This window comes from Ranitomeya imitator, chromosome 2 (genome assembly GCF_032444005.1).
Source record: "Ranitomeya imitator isolate aRanImi1 chromosome 2, aRanImi1.pri, whole genome shotgun sequence".
Taxonomy (NCBI): domain Eukaryota; kingdom Metazoa; phylum Chordata; class Amphibia; order Anura; family Dendrobatidae; genus Ranitomeya; species Ranitomeya imitator.
Window position 1 is genome coordinate 503804969 of NC_091283.1, and position 23132 is coordinate 503828100.

Here is a 23132-nt window from a genome sequence, read left to right on the forward strand (position 1 = left end):
TGAGATATTGTATTTCATTATAGTTGTAAAATTTCTTCGATATAACTTGCGTTTATTTGTGAAAAAAACGGAAATTTGGGGAAAATTTTGAAAATTTTTGGAATTTTCCAAATTTGAATTTTTATGCTCTTAAATCACAGAGATATGTCATGTAAAATAATTAATAAGTAACATTTCCCACATGTCTACTTTACATCAGCACAATTTTGGAACCAACAATTTTTTTTGTTAGGGAGTTATAAGGGTTAAAAGTTGACCAGCAATTTCTTATTTTTACAACAACAAAATATCTTTTAGGGACCACATCACATTTGAAGTCATTTTGAGGGGTCTATATGATAGAAAATAACCAAGTGTGACACCATTCTAAAAACTGCACCCCTCAAGGTGCTCAAAACCACATTCAAGAAGTTTATTAACCCTTCAGGTGTTTTACAGGAATTTTTGGAATGTTTAAAAAAAATTTACATTTAACTTTTTTTCACAAAAAATTTATTTCAGCTCCAATTTGTTTTATTTTCCCAAGGGTAAGAGAAGAAATTGGACCCCAAAAGTTGTTGCGCCATTTGTTCTGAGTACGCCGATACCCCACATGTGGGGGTAAACCACTGTTTGGCATGGCAGAGCTCGGAAGGGAAGGAGCGCCGTTTGACTTTTCAATGCAAAATTGACTGGACTTGAGGTGGGACGCCATGTTGCGTTTGGAGAACCCCTGATGTGCCTACACATTGAAACCCCGCACAAGTGACACCATTTTGGAAAGTAGACCCCCTAAGGAACTTATCTAGATGTGTGGTGAGCACTTTGACCCACCAAGTGCTTCACAGAAGTTTATAATGCAGAGCCGTAAAAATAAAACATAATTTTTGTGAAAAAATATGATCTTTTAGCCCCCAGTTTTGTATTTTCCCAAGGGTAACAGAAGAAATTGGACCCCAAAAGTTGTTGTCCAATTTGTCCTGAGTACGCTGATACCCCATATGTTGGGGTAAATCCCTGTTTGGGCACACGGGAGAGCTCAGAAGGGAAGGCGCACTGTTTTACTTTTTCAACGCAGAATTGGCTGGAATTGAGATCGGAAGCCATGTCGCGTTTGGAAAGCCCCTGATGTGCCTAAACAGTGGAAACCCCCCAATTATAACTGAAACCCTAATCCAAACACACCCCTAACCCTAATCCCAACGGTAACCCTAACCACACCTCTAACCCTGACACACCCCTAACCCTAATCCCAACCCTATTCCCAACCGTAAATGTAGCCCCAACCCTAACCCTAACTTTAGCCCCAACCCTAACTGTAGCCTTAACCCTAGCACCAACCCTAACCCTAGCCCTAATGGGAAAATGGAAATAAATACATTTTTTAAATTTCTTAATTTTTCCCTAACTAAGGGGGTGATGAAGGGGGGTTTGATTTACTTTTATAGCGGGTTTTTTTAGCGGATTTTTATGATTGGCAGCCGTCACACACTGAAACGCTTTTTATTGCAAAAAATATTTTTTGCGTTACAACATTTTGAGAGCTATAATTTTTCCATATTTGGGTCCACAGAGTCATGTGAGGTCTTGTTTCTTGCGGGACGAGTTGCTGTTTTTATTGGCAACATTTTCGGGCACGTGACATTTTTTGATCGCTTTTTATTCCAATTTTTGTGAGGCAGAATTACCAAAAACCAGCTATTCATGAATTTCTTTTGGGGAAGGCGTTTATACCGTTCCGCGATTGGTAAAATTGATAAAGCAGTTTTATTCTTTGGGTCAGTACGATTACAGCGATACCTCATTTATATCATTTTTTTTAATGTTTTGGCGCTTTTATACGATAAAAACTATTTTATAGAAAAAATAATTATTTTTGCATCGCTTTATTCTGAGGACTATAACTTTTTTATTTTTGCGCTGATGATGCTGTATGGTGGCTCGTTTTTTGCGGGACAAGATGACGTTTTCAGTGGTACCATGGTTATTTATATCAGTCTTTTTGATTGCATGTTATTCCACTTTATGTTTAGCGGTATGAGAATAAAGCGTTTTTTGCCTCTTTTTTACGGTGTTCACTGAAGGGGTTAACTAGTGATATAGTTTTATAGGTGGGGTCGCTACGGACGCAGCGATACTAAATATGTGTACTCTTATTGTTTTTTTTTTTTAAATTTAGATAAAGAAATGTATTTATAGGAAGAATATTTTTTTTATTTTTTTGAGGGGAATTTTTTTAAATTTTTTTTTTACACTTGTGAATATTTTTTTTTTACAACTATAACATTGCCCTGAGGGAGGGGGAGGGGGGGGGCATCATGTTATAGTGTAAGATTGCTGATCTGACACTTTGCTGTGCACTGTATCAGATCAGCGATCTGACGTGCACTTCTCCTGGCTTCCCGGCGCCTGCTCTGAGCAGGCGCAGTGAAGCCACCTCCCTGCAGGTCCCGGATGCCGTGGCCATCCTGGATCCGGGCCTGCTGCAGGGAGGAGGAGGTAAGAGACCCTCACATCAACGCGATCGCATCGCGTTGCTACGGGGGTCTCCGGGAAGCCCGCGGGGAGCCCCCTCCCTGCGCGATACTTCCCTATACCGCCGACACACTGCGATCATGTTTGATCGCAGTGTGCCGGGGGTTAAGGTGCCGGAGGCGGTCCGTGACTGCTCCTGGCACATAGTGCCGGATGTCAGCTGCGATAGTCAGCTATGACGTACTATCCTGTCGAGGGTCAGATAGGCCCAGGTCACCTCGACGGGATAGTACATCTAAGGTCAGAAAGGGGTTAAACACATCTGATAATTAGTTTTCCAGGTGATTCTAATTAAAGGAAAACTACTTAAAATCATGTTCCACATTATTAAGCAGGCTACAGGTTTCAAGCAATAGGGGAAATAAAAAGCGTTATATAGTGCAATGCCTTGGACAAGGTATGAAAACATTAGATATTTCACGAACACTTAAGAGTGATCATCATACTGTGAAAAGATTTGTGACAAACAGAGCACAGACAGAGTTCATGCAGATAAAGGCATAATGAGGAAGGTTTCTGCCAGACAAATTTGTTGGATTAAGAGAGCAGCTGCCAAAATACCATTACAAAGCAGCAAGCAGCTGGTGCCTCTGGAGTCCCTCGAACCTCAAGGTGCAGGATCCTTCAAAGGCTTGCTGTGGTGCATAAACCTACTATTCGGCCACCCCTAAACAGTGTTCACAAGCAGAAACAGTTGCAGTGGGCCCAGACATACATGAAGACTAATTTTCAAACAGTCTTGTTTACTGATGAATGTCGAGCAACCCTGGATAGTCCAGATGGATGGAGTGGTGGATGGTTGGTGGATGGCCACCATGTCCCAACAAGGCTGCGACGTCAGCAAGGAGGTGGAGGAGTCATGTTTTGGGCAGGAATCATGGGGAAACAGCTGGTAGGGCCCTTTAAGGTTCCTGAAGGTGTGAAAATGACTTCTGCAAAGTATATAGAGTTTCTGACTGACAACTTTCTTCCATGGTATAAAAAGCAGAAACATGCCTTCAGGAGCAAAGTCATCTTCATGCATGACAATGCACCATCTCATACTGCAAAGAATCCCTCTGAGTCATTGGCTGCTATGGGCATAAAAGGAAATAAACTCATGGTGTGGCCACCATCTTCCCCTGACCTCAACCCTATAGAAAACCTTTGGAGTATCATCAAGCAAAAGATCTATGAGGGTGGGAGGCAGTTCACATCAAAACAGCAGCTCTGGGAGGCTATTCTGACTTCATGCAAAGAAATACAACCAGAACTCTCCAAAAACTCACAAGTTCAATGGATGCAAGAATTGTGAAGGTGATATCAAAGAAGGGGTCCTATGTTAACATGTAACTTGGCCTGTTAGGATGTTTTGGAGTTAAATAGCTTTTTTGTTCAGTGAATGTGACCTCCTAATGCTGCAAATTCCACAAATTAGCATTTTCAGTTCTTTAAAACATATCAAATGTTTAGAAATTCTACTGTGCCTAACAATATGGAACAGTACATTTTGAGAATTTATTTATTTTGGAGATTATACTGTTATCATTAGGAGGTTTCTTCAATAAAATTCTATGTATACTCCGCTCGCCAGCGCAGTCTCCCCCCCCGGCTCCCATCCCCACCGCCGCCAACTCACCACCACCACCCCCCCCCCCGCCAGCGCCGCCACATTTAACTATACCGGCGTCTATGACGCCGGTACAGTTGAATGCAATCTGCTGACGCTCCTTCTCCCATCATTCCCCGCTCTGCCTGGCGCTGACACTGCGGGTGCGTGATGACGTCATATCATCACGCACCTGCTGTGTGACCGGGCAGTTGCAGCGCGGGGCACGAGGAGAGGTGAGTGTTTTTTTTTGTTTTTTTTAAATATATAACTGAGTGATAACTGGAATGTGGGGCTATTGGGGGGGCTGCATTACATTCTATGGGGGCTGGCTGTATTACATTCTATGGGAACTGTGCTGCATTACATTCTATGGGGGCCGTGCTGAATTACATTCTATGAGGGCTGGCTGTATTACATTCTATAGGTGGCTGGCTGCATTACATTCTATGGGGGCTGCATTACATTCTATGGGGGCTGTGCTGTATTACATTCTATGGGGGCTGGCTGCATTACATTCTATGGGGGCTGGCTGCATTATTCTATGGGGGCTGGCAGCATTACATTCTATGTGTGGCTGGCTACATTACATTCTATGGGGCTGGCTGCATTACATTCTATGGGGGGCTGGCTGCATTACATTCTATGGGGGAGGGATGTATTACATTCTATGGGGTGCGGTATTATATTCTATGGAGGGGCTACGTTATATTCTATGGGGGGCTGCATTATGCTTTATGAGGGGGCTATCATATATTATATATCCAGGGGCTGCATTATACTATATGAGGGGGCTGCATTATATTCTCTGGGGGGTTACATTATACTCAGGGGGCTACAATATATTCTGTGGGGTGGCTGCCTTATACTCTGGGATGGCATGATTATACTATTTGTGGGCTGCATTATACTGTATCGAGGACTATGTGGAATACATTATACTATATGAAGAAGTATGAGGTGCATTATACTATGGGAAGTGAATTGTACTACATGGATCAAAATAGACAAATAGGCGGGCACCATCCACTAACAATACTCTCACCTAATGCATGTCAGGAAACACGAACCAGAAAACATGAAGAAAAAGTACATGCATATAACAGGGATCACCCAAACCGATAAGAGTGTCAAAAAAGCTTTATTATAGAAAAACAAGGAGCACACATAAAAACAATTAAAAATCCTCAAAGGATAATACACATGAATGCAAATCCATAGATAAAGGGTAAAGTACCCAAAAGAAGGGGTAAGTCTAAGTTCACATTTGCGTTGTGCGCCGCAGCGTCGTCGCCGCAACGCACAACGCAAACAAAAACGCAGCAAAACGCATGCACATGCGGCCTATGCGGCGCCAATGTTAAAAGATAGGGCCGCACGACGCATGCGTTTTTGAAAAGGTCGGCGCCGCCCGAAAAATGCAACATGTTGCGTTTGACGCGCCCAGGCAGGTGCGCCCTAACGCCGCATGCGGCGTAAAACGCAACAAAACGCAACACAACGCATGCACATGCGGCCCCAATGTTAAAGATAGGGCCGCACGACGCATGCGTTTTGTTGCGGCGGCGACGCTGCGGCGCAAACCGCAAATGTGAACGTACCCTAATCCTGATTTGGAAGTGACAAATGTAACAATTTCACAGATTACAACGACAAAGCATACATAAATGCCAATAAATACTACTGAGTGCCGAGTCCCAGCATAAAGGCCGCAGCAATCTAAGCTAAATGTATGTAAACAATGAGTAGATGCTGTCACTCCTAAGCCTCTGTGTGTGTGGACACTGAAACATCTTCAATGGCTTAACTAGAGTGACAGACAATACGGGGAGTCCCCCACACACATGCCCTGGCTGTGAACACCCAGGGATAAGTTTGGGTGAGGCGATAAACAATACTTAAACCTGGCTCAAATACAGTCAGAGAGTCGCCCCAGTCAGAAGTCCAGCCTCTAGGATGCCCGGACCTGGGTATCCTAGAGTGACTCGGCACTCAGTAGTATTTATTGGCATTTATGTATGCTTTGTCGCTGTAATCTGTGAAATTGTTACATTTGTCACTTCCAGCTCAGGATTACCCCTTGTTTTGGGTACTTTACCCTTTATCTATGGATTTGCATTCATGTGTATTATCCTTTAAGGATTTTTAATTGTTTTTATGTGTGCTCCTTGTTTTTCTATAATAAAGCTTTTTTGACACTCTTATCGGTTTGGGTGATCCCTGTTATATGCATGTACTTTTTCTTCATGTTTTCTAATTGCACTACATGGATGACAATGGCGGGGCATTATACTATATGGTGCACTATAAGGAATATATTATACTATTTGGAGGACTGAGGAACGTATTATACTATTTGGAGGACTGAGGAGTTTATTATGCTATATGCAGGAATTGCAGTGTATTTTAATATATGAAGGTCTATGAGGAGTGTATTATACTATATGGAGGACTGAGGAGTGTATAATACTATATGGAGGACTGAGGAGTGTATTATACTATATGGAGGACTGAGGTGCACATTATAATATAAATATAGTGTAAACTGTAGATGTGCTGCTGATAACATGATACTGTATGGGGACAGATTGATCTAATTGTGATTGTTCTGTTCCCATCATTCTTTCTCAGTTGGTGTAAAGAGGCCAGGAAACAAGCAAACGACTTCAGTATTGTCGATCACACTAGTTTAGTGGCCTGAGATCAGCGCATGTAAATACAGCAGAAATGCTTCGCAGGGAGACCAGGCAAGGATGGTGACAGTTGTAGTTAGCACCCGGCGCCTGGGAATAGCGCTAACTCTACTGCTTTTCCCAGCCGCCAGAGCATTTAATTCTGGTATGTGTAATGATTTTTAGGGTTGATGTCAGCTGCGTAATGTCAGCTGCTATCAATCCCTGGTGTAAGTAATGGAGAGGTGTCTATCAGACACCCACACTACTAGCCCAGACCTGGCGAGACCCAGCGACTCTGAAGAGCGGTGACGGTAGTAACAATACTGCTCTTCACAGTCGCCGAGCTCAGCGCAAGACCCGGAATATCGGAAGAGCGGTGATGTTACTGATGTCACCGCTCTTGAGAGTCACCGGGTCTCGTGCTGCACAGCAGAACCAAAAGTGGCTGTAGGCAAAGTTTATGGAGCATCAGAATGAGGTTCCATAGCCTTTGGTGGTCTCAATCCCTTCATTATCTACGAGATCCAGTTATGTAAGTAAAGTAGCGGCTTTTCTTGGCACTGCAACTAAAAGCAATAAATAGGACTGAGCTGTAATGCTGGATACAGCTGTAATTATATGTTATATAGTCGTGTTACACTCCCCTCACTTCTTGTAACCTACAAGTGTACAAAGATATTATACAGTCACCATGCAACAAGTGGGCCTGTGTAACTTCAAATGCCAGGGCTGAATTTTAGTCCCAGTCAGGCCCTGGTCATCTACAGTTAGGGCCAGAAATATTTGGACAGTGACACAAGTTTTGTTATTTTAGCTGTTTACAAAAACATGTTCAGAAATACAATTATATATATAATATGGGCTGAAAGTGCACACTCCCAGCTGCAATATGATAGTTTCCACATCCAAATCGGAGAAAGGGTTTAGGAATCATAGCTCTGTAATGCATAGCGTCCTCTTTTTCAAGGGACCAAAAGTAATTGGACAATGGACTCTAAGGGCTGCAATTAACTCTGAAGGCGTCTCCCTCGTTAACCTGTAATCAATGAAGTAGTTAAAAGGTCAGGGGTGGATTCCAGGGGTGTGGTTTTGCATTTGGAAGCTGTTGGTGTGAGCAGACAACATGCGGTCAAAGGAACTCTCAATTGAGGTGAAGCAGAACATCCTGAGGCTGAAAAAAAAGAAAAAATCCATCAGAGAGATAGCAGACATGCTTGGAGTAGCAAAATCAACAGTTGGGTACATTCTGAGAAAAAAGGAATTGACTGGTGAGCTTGGGAACTCAAAAAGGCCTGGGCGTCCACGGATTACAACAGTGGTGGATGATCGCCGCATACTTAATTTGGTGAAGAAGAACCCGTTCACAACATCAACTGAAGTCCAGAACACTCTCAGTGAAGTAGGTGCATCTGTCTTTAAGTCAACAGTAAAGAGAAGACTCCATGACAGTAAATACAAAGGGTTCACATCTAGATGCAAACCATTCATCAATACCAAAAATAGACAGGCCAGAGTTAAATTTGCAGAAAAACACCTCAAGAAGCCAGCTCAGTTCTGGAAAAGTATTCTATGGACAGATGAGACAAAGATCAACCTGTACCAGAATGATGGAAAGAAAAAAGTTTGGAGAAGAAAGGGAACGGCACATGATCCAAGGCACACCACATCCTCTGTAAAACATGGTGGAGGCAACGTGATGGCATGGGCATGCATGGCTTTCAATGGCACTGGGTCACTTGTGTTTATTGATGACATAAGAGCAGACAAGAGTAGCCGGATGAATTCTGAAGTGTACCGGGATATACTTTCAGCCCAGATTCAGCCAAATGCTGCAAAGTTGATTGGACGGCGCTTCATAGTACAGATGGACAATGACCCCAAGCATACAGCCAAAGCTACCCAGGAGTTCATGAGTGCCAAAAAGTGGAACATTCTGCAATGGCCAAGTCAATCTCCAGATCTAAACCCAATTGAGCATGCATTTCACTTGCTCAAATCCAGACTTAAGACGGAAAGACCCACAAACAAGCAAGACCTGAAGGCTGCGGCTGTAAAGGCCTGGCAAAGCATTAAGAAGGAGGAAACCCAGCGTTTGGTGATGTCCATGGGTTCCAGACTTAAGGCAGTGATTGCCTCCAAAGGATTTGCAACAAAATATTGAAAATAAAAATATTTTGTTTGGGTTATGTTTAATTGTCCAATTACTTTTGTCCTCCTAAAATGTGGAGTGTTTGTAAAGAAATGTGTACAATTCCTACATTTTCTATCAGATATTTTTGTTCAACCCTTCAAATTAAACGTTACAATCTGCACTTGAATTCTGGTGTAGAGGTTTCATTTCAAATCCAATGTGGTGGCATGCAGAGCCCAACTCGCGAAAATTGTGTCACTGTCCAAATATTTCTGGCCCTAACTGTATGTCCTGCTTTCACTTTTCTACCTTATTGCTATACCAACAATGTATAGTTAAAGGAAATCTGGCACCACATCCACAGCGGTGACAGAGCTTCACATGTCTCCACACCATAACCACAGTGGTGACAAAGTGCCACGACATATCCGTATTGTGAATTGAAGTCTATAGTGATGTGTGTGTGTGCAAAAGTGTAAGCATGTGTGTGTATATCAACATATACACCACATAATACATCTCTGCTGCTGCAGAACCTCAGTCGATATTAGACCTGGGCAAAGTACAGCCCGGGGCCACATCTGACCCTCTGGCTGTCTCAGTCCGGCCCGTGGACCGAGGCAGCCGAGGGGCTTAAAACAGTGGCCCACGGTCCGCACCGTGCCCGCTTGCTGTCTCCGCTGTCTATATCCACGCTGACTGCATTGGTGGAGGAGGGGACTCAGGCCACTTCCTCCATCAATCAGCATGTGATTTCATCGCATCAGCTGTGTACTACGGAGAGTCATCGCACCGGAGACACCGAGACAGGAGTAGAAGCAGAGTGCCGGGGAACGGGACCGAGGTGAGTATGTGTTTTTTTTTATTTATGTACATGGGATGTTTGGCTTCACATGGGGAGGCTATGGGGGTCTTACGGTGGACATCAGGAAGCTATAGGGGTCTTACTATGGACATGGGGAGACTATGAGGGTCTTACTGTGAACATGGGGAGGCTAGGGTGGTCTTACTGTGAACATAGGGAGGCTATGGTGGTATTACTGTGGACATGAGGAGACTATGGGTGTCTTATTGTGGACATGAGGAGTCTATGGGTGTCTTACTGTGGACATGAGGGTCTATGGGTGTCTTACTGTGGATATAGGGAGGCTATGGGGTGTCTTACTGTGGGTGGACATAGAGAGGCTATGGGTGTCTTACTGTGGAAATAGGGAGGCTGTAGGTATCTTACTGTGGACATAGGGAGGCTATGGGGGTCTTACTTTATATATTGGGAGGCTATGGGAGTCTTATTGTGGATATGGGGAAGCTATGGGGGTATTACTGTGAACATTGGGAGGCTGTGCAAGCCTCATATGCCGGACATGGGAAGGCTGTGCCGTCCTCATATGCTGGACATGGGAAAGCTGTGCGGTCCTCATATGCAGGACATGGGGAGGCTGTGTGGGCCTCATATTTATGACCTGGGGAGGCTGTGTGGGTATCATGTACTGGACATGGGGAAGCTTTGTGGGGCTTATGCTGGACATGGAAAGGCTGTGCAGGGCTCATGTGCTGGACATGGGGAGTCTGTGTGGGCCTCATGCTAGACATCGGGGGAGGCTGTGTGGGGCTCATGCTGGAAATGGGGAGGCTGTGTGGAGCTCATACTGGACACGAGGAGGCTGTATGGGGCTCATATGCTGGACATGGGGAGGATGTGTGGGGCTCATATGCTGAACATGGAGAGGCTGTGTGGGGCTCATATGCTGGGGCCTCAGGCCGCTTCCTCCGCCAATCAGCGTGTGAAACAGCTGATGCGATGATGTCATTTCATCATGTCAGCTGGGTACTGCAGAGAGTCAGCGCAAAAGATTGCCTTGTGCAGGCATGTACTACGGAAGACAGAGAATGAACTTCAATCCAATATTGCAGCCAGCATGCAGCCAGCGGGTAAGGAAAGGGTGAATCAAAAACCCCAAAACCCCGCCTCCATGGCTGAAGATTGTTCCCTCCAAATTCAGGTGACAGTGTCCCTTTAATTCCCAGGGACGAGATAGTATGTCATATGCGATTGGCTGCGCTCACAGGGAGAGCGCGGCCAATCGTGGCCGGGAGTCAGCTGACTATCGCAGCTGACATCCGGCACTATGTGCCAGGAGCGGTCATGGACCGCTTCCGGCACATTAACCTCCGGCACACTGCGATCAAACATGATCGCAGTGTTCCGGCGGTATAGGGAAGCATCGCGCAGGGAGGGGGCTCCTTGCGGGCTTCCCTGAGACGATCGGTAGAAGGCGATGTGCTCACCTTGTACGGAGCGTCTCCTCCCTGCAGGCCCCGGATCCAAAATGGCCGCGGGGCTACTTCCAGGTCCTGCAGGGAGGAGGCTTACCAAGCGCCTGCTCAGAGCACTGGTAAGCCAGGAGCAGGGCACGCCAGATCGCTGATCTGACACAGTGCTCTGCAAAGTGTCAGATCAGCGATCTGTCACTATACAGTGATGTAAAGTAAAAAAAACAAAACTTTTAGATGTGTAAAAAAAAAATAAATTCCTAAATAAAGAAAAAAAAAAATATATATATATATATATTGTTCCCATAAATACATTTCTTTATCTAAATAAATAAAAAACAATAAAAGTACACAATTTGTGTCCGTAAGGACCCAACCTATAAAACTGTTCCACTATTTAACCCCTTCAGTGAACACCATGTAACGGGGTCTACCAAGCTGGGGTACCTCTTTCAGTACCACCCCGTGTTTCAGGAGGTCCACTCTGCTTTGGCTGGAGTCTGAATGAAGGACGCTGGCTGGAATTGCTTGGTTACATGGGCGCATATAAAAGATCACTGCTTGTCCACGTATTTCCAGTCTGACAACACTTTACTCACAGGACACAGAATATATCACACAGATACAGAGGGCAGGCCAATAGAAAAGCGGCAGGCCAGACATACATTACAATAGCTGCAGGTGGCCGGAGCCTTCCGATATTTACTGTGGGAATTACAAAGGTGGGGGGCGGACAAAAGGGGAATATCGTGTCCCCTCTGCCCAGGGGCGCAGCCTGTGGGCTGATGCATTAGGGACATTCATCTCACATGGAACCTATTATACATACATATAACTGCACAACATATTCTGGGTGCTGAGTGGTTCCGTAACACGTAACACATCGTAAAAACAAAAAAAAAAACAAGGCAAAAAACGCTTTATTATCATACCGCCGACCAAAAAGTGGAATAACACGCAATCAAAAAGACAGATATAAATAACCATGGTACCGCTGAAAACGTCATCTTGTCCCGCAAAAAACGAGCCACCATACAGCATCATCAGCGAAAAAATAAAAAAGTTACAGTCCACAGAATAAAGCGATGCAAAAATAATTATTTTTTCTATAAAATAGTTTTTATCGTATAAAAGCTCCAAAACATAAAAAAAAGATGTAAATGAGGTATCACTGAAATCGTACTGACCCGAAGAATAAAAACTGCTTTATCCATTTTACCAAACGTGGAACGGTATAAATGTCCCCACAAAAGAAATTCATGAATAGCTGGTTTTTGGTCATTCTGCCTCACAAAAATCAGAATAAAAAGCGATCAAAGAATGCACATGCCCAAAAATGTTACCAATAAAAAAGTCAACTCGTCCCGCAAAAAACAAGACCTCACATGACTCTGTGGACCAAAATATGGAAAAACTATAGGTCTCAAAATGTGATCTAACACAAAACTCAAAAAGCCTAGAATAAGTCCGTGGCCAGGAGTGCAATTGTATATCTCCTCCAGTATCAAAGTCCCAATCATTAGGGTAATTCAGGGAGCTCCAAAGAACATGCAAAACCAGAGAACGGAGCAACAAGATCCCAATAGACATGATATTATTTAAAATATGCAAATTTTATTACACCAAATATCAATACATAATATAATATAAACACAAAAGAATATATAATAGGCATATAGCCAAAGGAGCATGAAATCTGGAGGGAACCGATGGGAAGCCCAGGGAACTAGAGAGAGTGAAACTGTCACATCCAGGGTACAACCAGAAAGACCACCAGATTAAATCACATGGCGTTGGAGACCCCAATACAGTAGTCCATGGCATAGTATATCGCTATCCCCCGCCATCCTATCAATATACAAAATCATGTGATGTGATCAAGCTGGCTTACCCATCATATCAGGATGCCTCTCTCCGGTTCCACAGGCAAACCCCCTGACGCGCGTTTCGCCGTCTGCTTTCTCAAAAGGGGTTTGCGTCAGGGGGTTTGCCTGTGGAACCGGAGAGAGGCATCCTGATATGATGGGTAAGCCAGCTTGATCACATCACATGATTTTGTATATTGATAGGATGGCGGGGGATAGCGATATACTATGCCATGGACTACTGTATTGGGGTCTCCAACGCCATGTGATTTAATCTGGTGGTCTTTCTGGTTGTACCCTGGATGTGACAGTTTCACTCTCTCTAGTTCCCTGGGCTTCCCATCGGTTCCCTCCAGATTTCATGCTCCTTTGGCTATATGCCTATTATATATTCTTTTGTGTTTATATTATATTATGTATTGATATTTGGTGTAATAAAATTTGCATATTTTAAATAATATCATGTCTATTGGGATCTTGTTGCTCCGTTCTCAGGTCTCAAAATGTGGTAACGCAAAAAATATTTTTTGCAATAAAAAGCGTCTTTTAGTGTGTGACAGCTGCCAATCATAAAAATCCGCTAAAAAAACGCTATAACCCTAACCCACTCCATCACCCCCTTAGTTAGGGAAACATTAAAAAAATGTATTTATTTCCATTTTCCCATTAGGGTTAGGGCTAGGGTTAGGGCTGGGGCTAGGGCTGGGGCTAGGGTTAGGGTTGGGGCTAGGGTTACAGTTAGGGTTAGGGCTGGGGCTAAAGTTAGGGTTAGGGTTGGGGCTAAAGTTAGGGTTTGGATTACATTTACAGTTGGGATTAGGGTTAGGGGTGTGGCTAGGGTTAGGGGTGTGGCTAGGGTTATGGTTGGGATTAGGGTTAGAGGTGTCTTTGGGATAGGGTTTCAGTTAGAATTGGGGGTTTCCACTGTTTAGGTACAGCAGGGCTCTCCAAACACAACATGGCGTCCGATCTCAATTCCAACCAATTCTGCGTTGAAAAAGTAAAACAGTGCTCCATCCCTTCCGAGCTCTCCCGTGCGCCCAAACAGGGGTTTACCCCAACATATGGGGTATCAACATACTCAGGACATATTGGACAACAACTATTGGGGTCCAATTTCTCTTGTTACCCTAAAATAAAAAATTTGGGGGGCTAAAAAAAAATTGTGGGAAAAAAATTTATTTTTATTTTCACGACTCTACGTTATAAACTGCAGTGAAACACTTGGGGGTTCAAAGCTGTCAAAACACATCTAGATAAGCTCCTTAGGGGGTCTAGTTTCCAAAATGGTGTCACTTGTGGGGGGTTTCTACTGTTTAGGTGCATCAGGGGCTCTGCAAATGCAACATGACGCCTGCAGACCATTCCATCTAAGTCTGCATTCCAAATGGAGCTCCTTCCCTTTCGAGCTCTGTCATGCGCCCAAATGGTGGTTCCCCCCCAGATATGGGGTACCAGCGTACTCAGGACAAATTGGATAACAACTTTTGGGGTCGAATTTCTCCTGTTACCCTTGGGAAAATACAAAACTGGGGGCTAAAAAATAATTTTTGTGAAAAAAAAATAATTTTGATTCTCACGGCTCTGATTATAAACTGTAGTGAAACACTTGGGGGTTCAAAGCTGTCAAAACATCTAGATAAGTTCCTTAGGGGGTCTACTTTCCAAAATTGTGTCACTTGTGGGGGGTTTCAATGTTTAGGCACATCAGGGGCTCTCCAAACGCAACATGGCGTCCCATCTCAATTCCAGTCAATTTTGCATTGAAAAGTCAAATGGCGCTCCTTCCCTTCCAAGCTCTGCCATGTGGGGTATCGGCGTACTCAGAACAAATGGCACAACAACTTTTGGGGTCCAATTTCTTTTCTTACCCTTGGGAAAATAAAACAAATTGGAGCTGAAATAAATTTTTTGTGAAAAAAAGTTAAATGTAAATTTTTTTTTAAACATTTCAAAAATCCCTGTAAAACACCTGAAGGGTTAATAAACTTCTTGAATGTGGTTTTGAGCACCTTGAGGGGTGCAGTTTTTAGAATGGTGTCACACTTGGTTATTTTCTATCATATAGACCCCTCAAAATGACTTCAAATGTGATGTGGTCCCTAAAAGATATTGGTGTTGTAAAAATGAGAAATTACTGGTCAACTTTTAACCCTTATAACTCCCTAACAAAAAAAAATTGGGTTCCAAAATAGTGCTGATGTAAAGTAGACATGTGGGAAATGTTACTTATTAATTATTTTGTGTGACATATCTCTGTGATTTAAGGGCATAAAAATTCAAAGTTGGAAAATTGCAAAATTTTCAACATTTTCGTCAAATTTCCGTTTTTTTTTTTTACAAATAAACGCAAGTTATATCGAAGAAATTTTACCACTATCATGAAGTACAATATGTCACGAGAAAACAATGTCAGAATTGCCAAGATAACCTCATAAAGGGACAGTGGTCAGAATTGTAAAAATTGGCTCGGTCATAACGTGCAAATGGGGAATATTACCAGAGCATAAGGCTTATCCTTATATATTTAAAGGGATTCTGTGATCACAGAATACAGTTCGAATGAAGTACAGGTGCACTATGGCGACACCAAACATTTAAGTGCACATTCCCACCTGCTTGGTTTCCATCCAACTCTGTTCTTCTCTGGTTCTATGAAGCTAGAGGTGTCAATCAAAGATTAGGAAGTTGGAGCAAGAGGGAAAACAAGCAGATGAGAATTTGTATTTAAATTATTGGCCACGCCATGATACCCCGAGCATGTGTACTTGGTTTGTACAATTATTCAATGCTGACAGTCTCTTTAAATATTTGGCCTTGCCAAGGATGCACCAACCACCTGTACTTGATGTTTGAACAGATAATATGGGATGACAGACTCCCTTTAATTGAAGTTTCTAACAATCACAAAGAGCCAATCTAATATACAGTAAACCCTAGCCCAGGTTCCAGTGGCATAACTACAAAGTTATGGGCCCCGGTGCGAACTTTCAAATGGGCCCCCCCCCCCACCAAAACATTTTCCACCCAAATCCACATCCTGCCCATGCTCCTGCCCCATCCGTCTCCGCATTCTGCCCCATCCGTCTCTGCATTCTGCCCCATCCGTCTCCGCATTCTGCCCCATCCGTCTCCGCATTCTGCCCCATCCGTCTCCGCATTCTGCCCCATCCCCCATCCGTCTCCGCATTCTGCCCCATCCGACTTCGCATTCTGCCCCATCTGACTCCGCATTCTGCCCCATCCGTCTCCGCATTCTGCCCCATCCGTCTCCGCATTCTGCCCCATCCGTCTCCGCATTCTGCCCCATCCGTCTCCGCATTCTGCCCCATCCGTCTCCGCATTCTGCCCCATCCGACTCCGCATTCTGCCCCATCCATCTCCACATTCTGCCCGTCTCCATATCTCACCAGAACAGCAGGAACCGGAAATCTGCTGCTGGTTGATACCAGAGAACACGAGCTGCACACAACCAGGACTGAGCTGCTGCTGAGAGCTGAAGGACCTGTGGTGACATCATCGTCATGTGATCAGGAGGCGGAGCTGATAAATGGTGAAAGACCTATTATAGTGATGACGTCACCACAGGTCCTTCAGCTCTTCCTTTCAGATCAGGCGTCGGCTGCTGATCTGATGTGTGCGCCCGGCAGGTCAGGTGGAGGGCCGGTCTGTCTGTTGCCGTGCGGGATGAATCACTTGCACGGCAACAGTTTTTAACTTTTTGCTGGTGTCGGCGTGCATCGGACCAGCCGGGGCCCCTGACTACCCCGGGCCCGGTCGCAATGGCGACTGCTGCGACCGTGGTAGTTACGCCCCTGCCAGGTTCATATAGCGACATGGACAAAAATGTTGGAGAGCAGATGCGAATGGAATGAGTTTTTTTAAAGGGTATCTGTCAGCAGGTTTTTTCTATGTAGCAGCATGATGTAGGGACAGAGACCCTGATTCAAGCAATGTATCACCTATTAGGGTACGTGCACACGTTGCAGATTTCCTGCAGATCTGCAGCTTTTTTTTCCGCACTGAAACGCTGCAGATCCGCAAGTGATTTACAGTACAATGTAAATCAAAGGCAAAAAAAAATGTTGTGCTGATGGTGCGGAAAAATTTGCGCGGAAAACGCAGCAGATTCAAAAAAGGACCAAGTCAATTCTTTGTGCAGATCTGCTGCGTTTCTGCACCCATACCATAAGGCTATATTCACACTTTGCGGATTTTGCTGCGGATCCGCAGCGGATTTGACCGCTGCGGATCCGCAGCAGTTTCCCATGAGTTTACATTTCAATGTAAACCTATGGGAAACAAAAAACGCTGTGCACATGCTGCAGAAAAATCCGCGCGGAAACGCTGCGGATTACATTCCGCAGCATGTCACTTCTTTTCTGCGGATTTTCAGCTGCTCCAATAGAAAACTGCAGTTGAAAATCCGCAGAAGAAAACGCAGTAAAAACCGCGATAAATCCGCAGTAAAAACCGCGATGGGTTTTCACTGCGGATTTTGCAATTCCGCTGCGGAAAAATCCGCAGTGGAATCTGCAAAGTGTGCACATAGCCTAACAGAAATCTGCAGGGGTAAAAAAGGAAGAAATCTGCACAAAAATCTGCAACGTGTGCACATTACAAAAAAAAGGCACAGATTCTGACCTGCGTTTTCTGCCAAGAAATGCAGAATCGGCACAGAAAATTCCACAGTCAAATCTGCAATATGTGCACATAGCCTTAGTATACAGGGTGAAGAAGTTATGATATACAGTTGTGACTACTTCCTTCACCTAGAACAGTTGACAATACAAGCAGAGCTCTGGTGCCACCATGTGGTAGACTTTGAATATTGCATGTCAACGTATTACAATTGAGTAGTCAACCAGTATATCTCCACCAATACATGATGATGATTAAAACCTGATTCATATATATATATATATATATATATATATATATATATATATATATATATATATATATATATATATATATATATATATATATATATATATATAATCTGTATTCTTATGACACAATATACCTTTTTGGGTCCTCAAAAGAAGTAAAGGAGTTTATGCCTGCTTCTTTAGTGGTATGGTGCAGTGTTGGCAATACTTCTAAGCCAAGAACCACTTTACTAAAATGAATTGCTACAACCTAAGCCTAAATCTTATCATATTTACACACTGTGCAGTACCTTTGAAACATATTATAGTTTACCACTTTCATGCTCCCCCATCCCCCACTCATTGCCCAGAAATATTACCTGTAACCCTTGAAGCATACACGCCACATATTGGAAACAAGGGTCCAGTGTACTAAAGTAGTTAGCCTCATATTCCTGGTGGTTAGATGTTGTTCATGCTTTTCATAGATTGCAACTATAGTTGAATGAAACCATTTGCAGGCTTCTGGTTCAGCAGCCACGTAGGTAGTCCATGGCCACCAAACCTCTGCCATCATCCCGGACATCTCTGCTCATTAGTAAGTCAGGCACAACATCAACTGTTCGTCTGAGTGCAATGATGATGTCGCACCGGGCCTATTAATCTGAAAAGCTAAAATCCAATGATAGTTTGAACTCCCGCACACGTTGGTTTAACATTCCAAAATCTTTATGGTAAATAAGGCACAAAGGAGTTTGTCTAATGCTTTTCGGGTCAATCCGACTTTTAATTGGAGATTAGTGATGAGCGAATATACTCGTTACTCGAGATTTCCTGATCACACTCGGAGGTCCTCCGAGTATTTTTTAGTGCTTGGAGATTTAGTTTTCTACACCGCAGCTGGATGATTTACATCTCTTAGCCAGCTTGATTACATGTGGGGATTCCCTAGCAACCAGGCAACCCCCACATGTACTTATGCTGGCTAACAGATGTAAATCATTCAGCTGCGGCGAAGAAAACTAAATCTCCGAGCACTAAAAAATACTCAGAGGTCCCCCGAGCGTGTTCGAGAAATCTCGAGTAACGAGTATATTCGCTCATCACTATTGTAGATATAAAAATTGATATTAAAACGTTAAAATTACAATTAAGAGCCGTATTGACTTGAAACGCGTCAGAAAACTCTTCTGTACCTTATACATTTTAATGGATTTAGATTACTGGATGTTAAACCATCATTCGACTTTATCAAGTACGTCTGGAGCCTCACCAGCTTTGCCTGGTCCTAAAATGTCTCCAATTTGAAAGAGTTTATATATAAATATAAAATTATTGATTTACTAATATTATTATAATTGAAGTTGGATTCTTTCATTTTGCACAACTGAGATCTGTAAAGATGAAATGTGAGCGGTTCCTCTGGGTTCTGACAATTCTTTGCTCTTTAGACAATAATAAGACACAAGCCCTGAAGAAGCTCAGTAATGTTCCTCCTTTATCTCTGATAAACAAGTCATTTTTCCTGCGCCTCCGCCTGCTGACATCTCAATCAGTGGGAAATTGCAGCTCATCATTCTAGATCATAACCCAGGTATCGCAGTAACGCTTTATGTGGAAAGCTGAGAGCACATTTAGTTGGGAGTGATTTCCAGCGTTCCATTATCCACATGACTCATCATACACAGCTCCTTATGTGACACTGCGCTCACTTTAGCTTAGTAGAAGCAATAACCAGCTGCTAGGTGAGCCACTTACTCTAACAGGATCACAGGGGCTCATGGTCAAGTGCTAAATCATCCTTACAACAAGATTTAAAGGGACAGTACACTTTAATATAAGAAAGATGCATTGTTCTCATCACCAGGGACTATAAATACTGGAGAGAGGTGTATGCCTTCTTCCTGCTCAGGTTACGAGCAACCTCAGGAATTATGCGGACACGCATCATCCAGCTGTCATGTACCTATACCTAATGTTACAGATATCCTCACGTTCTACACAAAGCCTCAAGGCTGTTTACAAAGAATTAATTATCACACCTAATTAAACATGAAAACTGGAAAGGCAGAGCTAAAACAAGGATGTGTTAATACAGATGCTTTTTTAATGGATGTTTATTGCTGAGAAAACAAAGTTTCTTGGTTGTGTTTATTTCTGTATGGGGCAATACCGATTAAAAGTTTGGACACACCTGTTCATGCATTGGTTTTTCGTGTTGGAATATGCACATAGTAGATTCAGTCAGAAGGCAGCAAAAACACACACGAGTAAAGAAAAACATGTTAAGAAAAAACAGAATGTGTGTTGAACCTTAGATTCATCAAAGTACTTTCCTTTGACCTTGGAATGGATTCCAATGATATGCCTCATCAAGAGAGAATTTGTGGAATCACCGGTCTTCAGAAAGTGTTTATGACCATCGGATGTGGTTTTGCAAAAGCAGAATTAGTACACAGCTCCATACAGTGCTGATTCCTGTACCACAACTGTTCTAAGCCTGAATATGGAAAGAACCACTCAACGAAGTAAAGAGAAATCACAGTCCATCATTTCTTTAAGAGATGAAGGGCGGTCCATCCGGAAAATTGCTTGAACACTGAAGTTATCTCAAAGCCCAGTATTGAAAATCTTCAATTGCTATCATGAAACTATAGTAGCTCTCATCCCAGTAAAGAAAGTCCAAGAATTGCCTCTGCTGCAGAGGATAAGTTCATTAGAGTTAACAGCCTCAGAAGCAGCAAATTGACAACACCTCATATAACAGACGTCACAAATGATTGCACAGACATCAAGTAACAGACGCATCTCAACATCAACCTTTCAGAAGACAGAGAAGCAGGCCTTTATGGTCGAATTGCTGCAAAGACGCCACTACTGAGGACCAGAAACAAGAAGAAGAGACTTGTTTCGGACAATAAACACAAAAACGGGAAATTAGATCATTGTATATCTGTACTGTATAATAAAGAATTTAAAATAAGGATACGATGAGTGCTGCTTTTCACTATCTTTGCTTAGACTATTTTACTCACGTACAGCAGAGCACCACAGTCATTCTTAATTAAACACTGACCAGGCTCGTAGCAGCGTTAAAGAAACAAAGTGTTTAACTGTTTAGTACCATGCAGCTTTATCTTCATTCTGACTATACTGTGGTCTGTTGAGTCAAAATTCAAGATTTTTAGAAACAACTGTCATGTCTTTGTGACACACAGAAATGGTGAGTGGATGGTTTCTACTCGTGTGGTACCCACCATGAAGCATGGAGGGGGAGGTGTGATGTTGTTTGGGTGCTGGAGATACTGCTGTTAATTTATTCCAAAATCAAGGCACACTTATTCAGCATGGCTAGCACCACATTTTGCAACATGACATCCCATCTGGTTTGCACTTAATGAGCCCATCAATTGTTTGAAACAGGACGACCATAAACACATCTGCAGGCTGTGTAAGGGCTATGTGACCAAGAAGGGCAGTCAGAAGACATTGCCACCATATTCACTGGACCTCAACCCCATTGAGATGATTTGCGATGAGTTGGACTGCAGAGTGAAGACAAAGCAGCTATCAAGTTGAGGATTTTTGGAAAGCCATTCCAGGACACTACCTGACGACACTACTTGAGAGAATGCCAATGGGGTGTAAAATTGACATCAGAGTATAAGGTAGTTTAAAGAATTTAAGCTTTAACACATTCTGGTTTGTTTAACATGTGTTTCTTTAGTCCATGTTTTCACACATTATGTCTTCTTTTGTGGTTTTGTTGCCCTCAATCTGAATCTACAATGTGCACATCACAAAAAACAATTGCATGAACAGGCATGTCCAAAGTTTTGTCAGATACTGTATTTGCACATACGGCTTATCCACTATGGAAAACCACAGATTTCATTGTGGCTGTGAGTCAGCTTTCCACAATGCGGATACTGATTTAATGCACTTATCTGCCCCGTGTGTGTTACGTGTGTTCTGGGGCAGATTGTTAATCTTAAAATATAGTGGCCTAAAAGCTGAAAAGGACAGATTTGTAATGTACATAGAGACAAAGCAGTAATGGGAGTGGAGTGTAGAAATTATTAAAGTATGTTCACACACAATTTGGGGGGGGGGGGGGGGAGATCTTAAAGGGACACTCACCTGAATTTGGAGGGAACAATCTTCAGCCATGGAGGCGGGGTTTTTGGGTGTTTGATTCACCCTTTCCTTACCCGCTGGCTGCATGCTGGCTGCAATATTGGATTGAAGTTCATTCTCTGTCCTCCGTAGTACATGCCTGCACCAGGCAATCTTGCACAGCGCAGGCGTGTACTATGGAGGACAGAGAATGAACTTCAATCCAATATTGCAGCCAGCATGCAGCCAGCGGGTAAGGAAAGGGTGAATCAAACACCCAAAAACCCCGCCTCCATGGCTGAAGATTGTTCCCTCCAAATTCAGGTGACAGTGTCCCTTTAAGTCAAGAGAATTCCAGAAACCATGCGTCTTACGAAGAGTATTTCAGAGTTAAGTGGTTTTGAATAGGTTTTTTAACCACAGATCTGTGGACGCAATTTTTCACTTTCTTCATAGACTCAATGATGTAGAGACCAAAGCTCTGAGGGGACCATATCATCACTTCCAGGTTTTTCTTAATGCTGGAGGTAGTTCTTAATGTCATTGGCTGCTCATTTGGAATTGCCCTGCTGCAGAATAAGTCTGAAATCAGATGCATTCCTTATGGTAATGCATGATGGATAAGTACGGTATCTGCATGTATTTCTCAGCAGTGGAGACACAAGAGATGGCCAACGAGAACTGTAGATGCACTGGTCGGGTCAAGGATATTCAGTGCAGCAGATTAAAGACACATCATGCTTACTTCTCTTTGAAATCAGAAGATATCCAACAGAGTCATTATCTCAGAACAAAAATACAAAGCAAGGGCTCTGCAAAGTGAAATCCTGATTGCAATAGGAAAAGAAAATATAATTGTAATTACTCAGCTAGAAGAGTTGTGCAACAGCAGGCACAACTGTGGTGAAGGACAGTAATTCACGTGTAGACTGCGGCTTCACCCACTCAGCCAACCAGGCGGCTCATAAATATGCAATAAAGATAGTGAAAAGAAAAAAAGCCTTGCCTCTTTAACAAATGTTCCTTTGGTTTTAAAATCCTCTGCTCATTACATGACAGCACCCAACACAACGTTTTTTTTTCTCACCGCACCTTAAG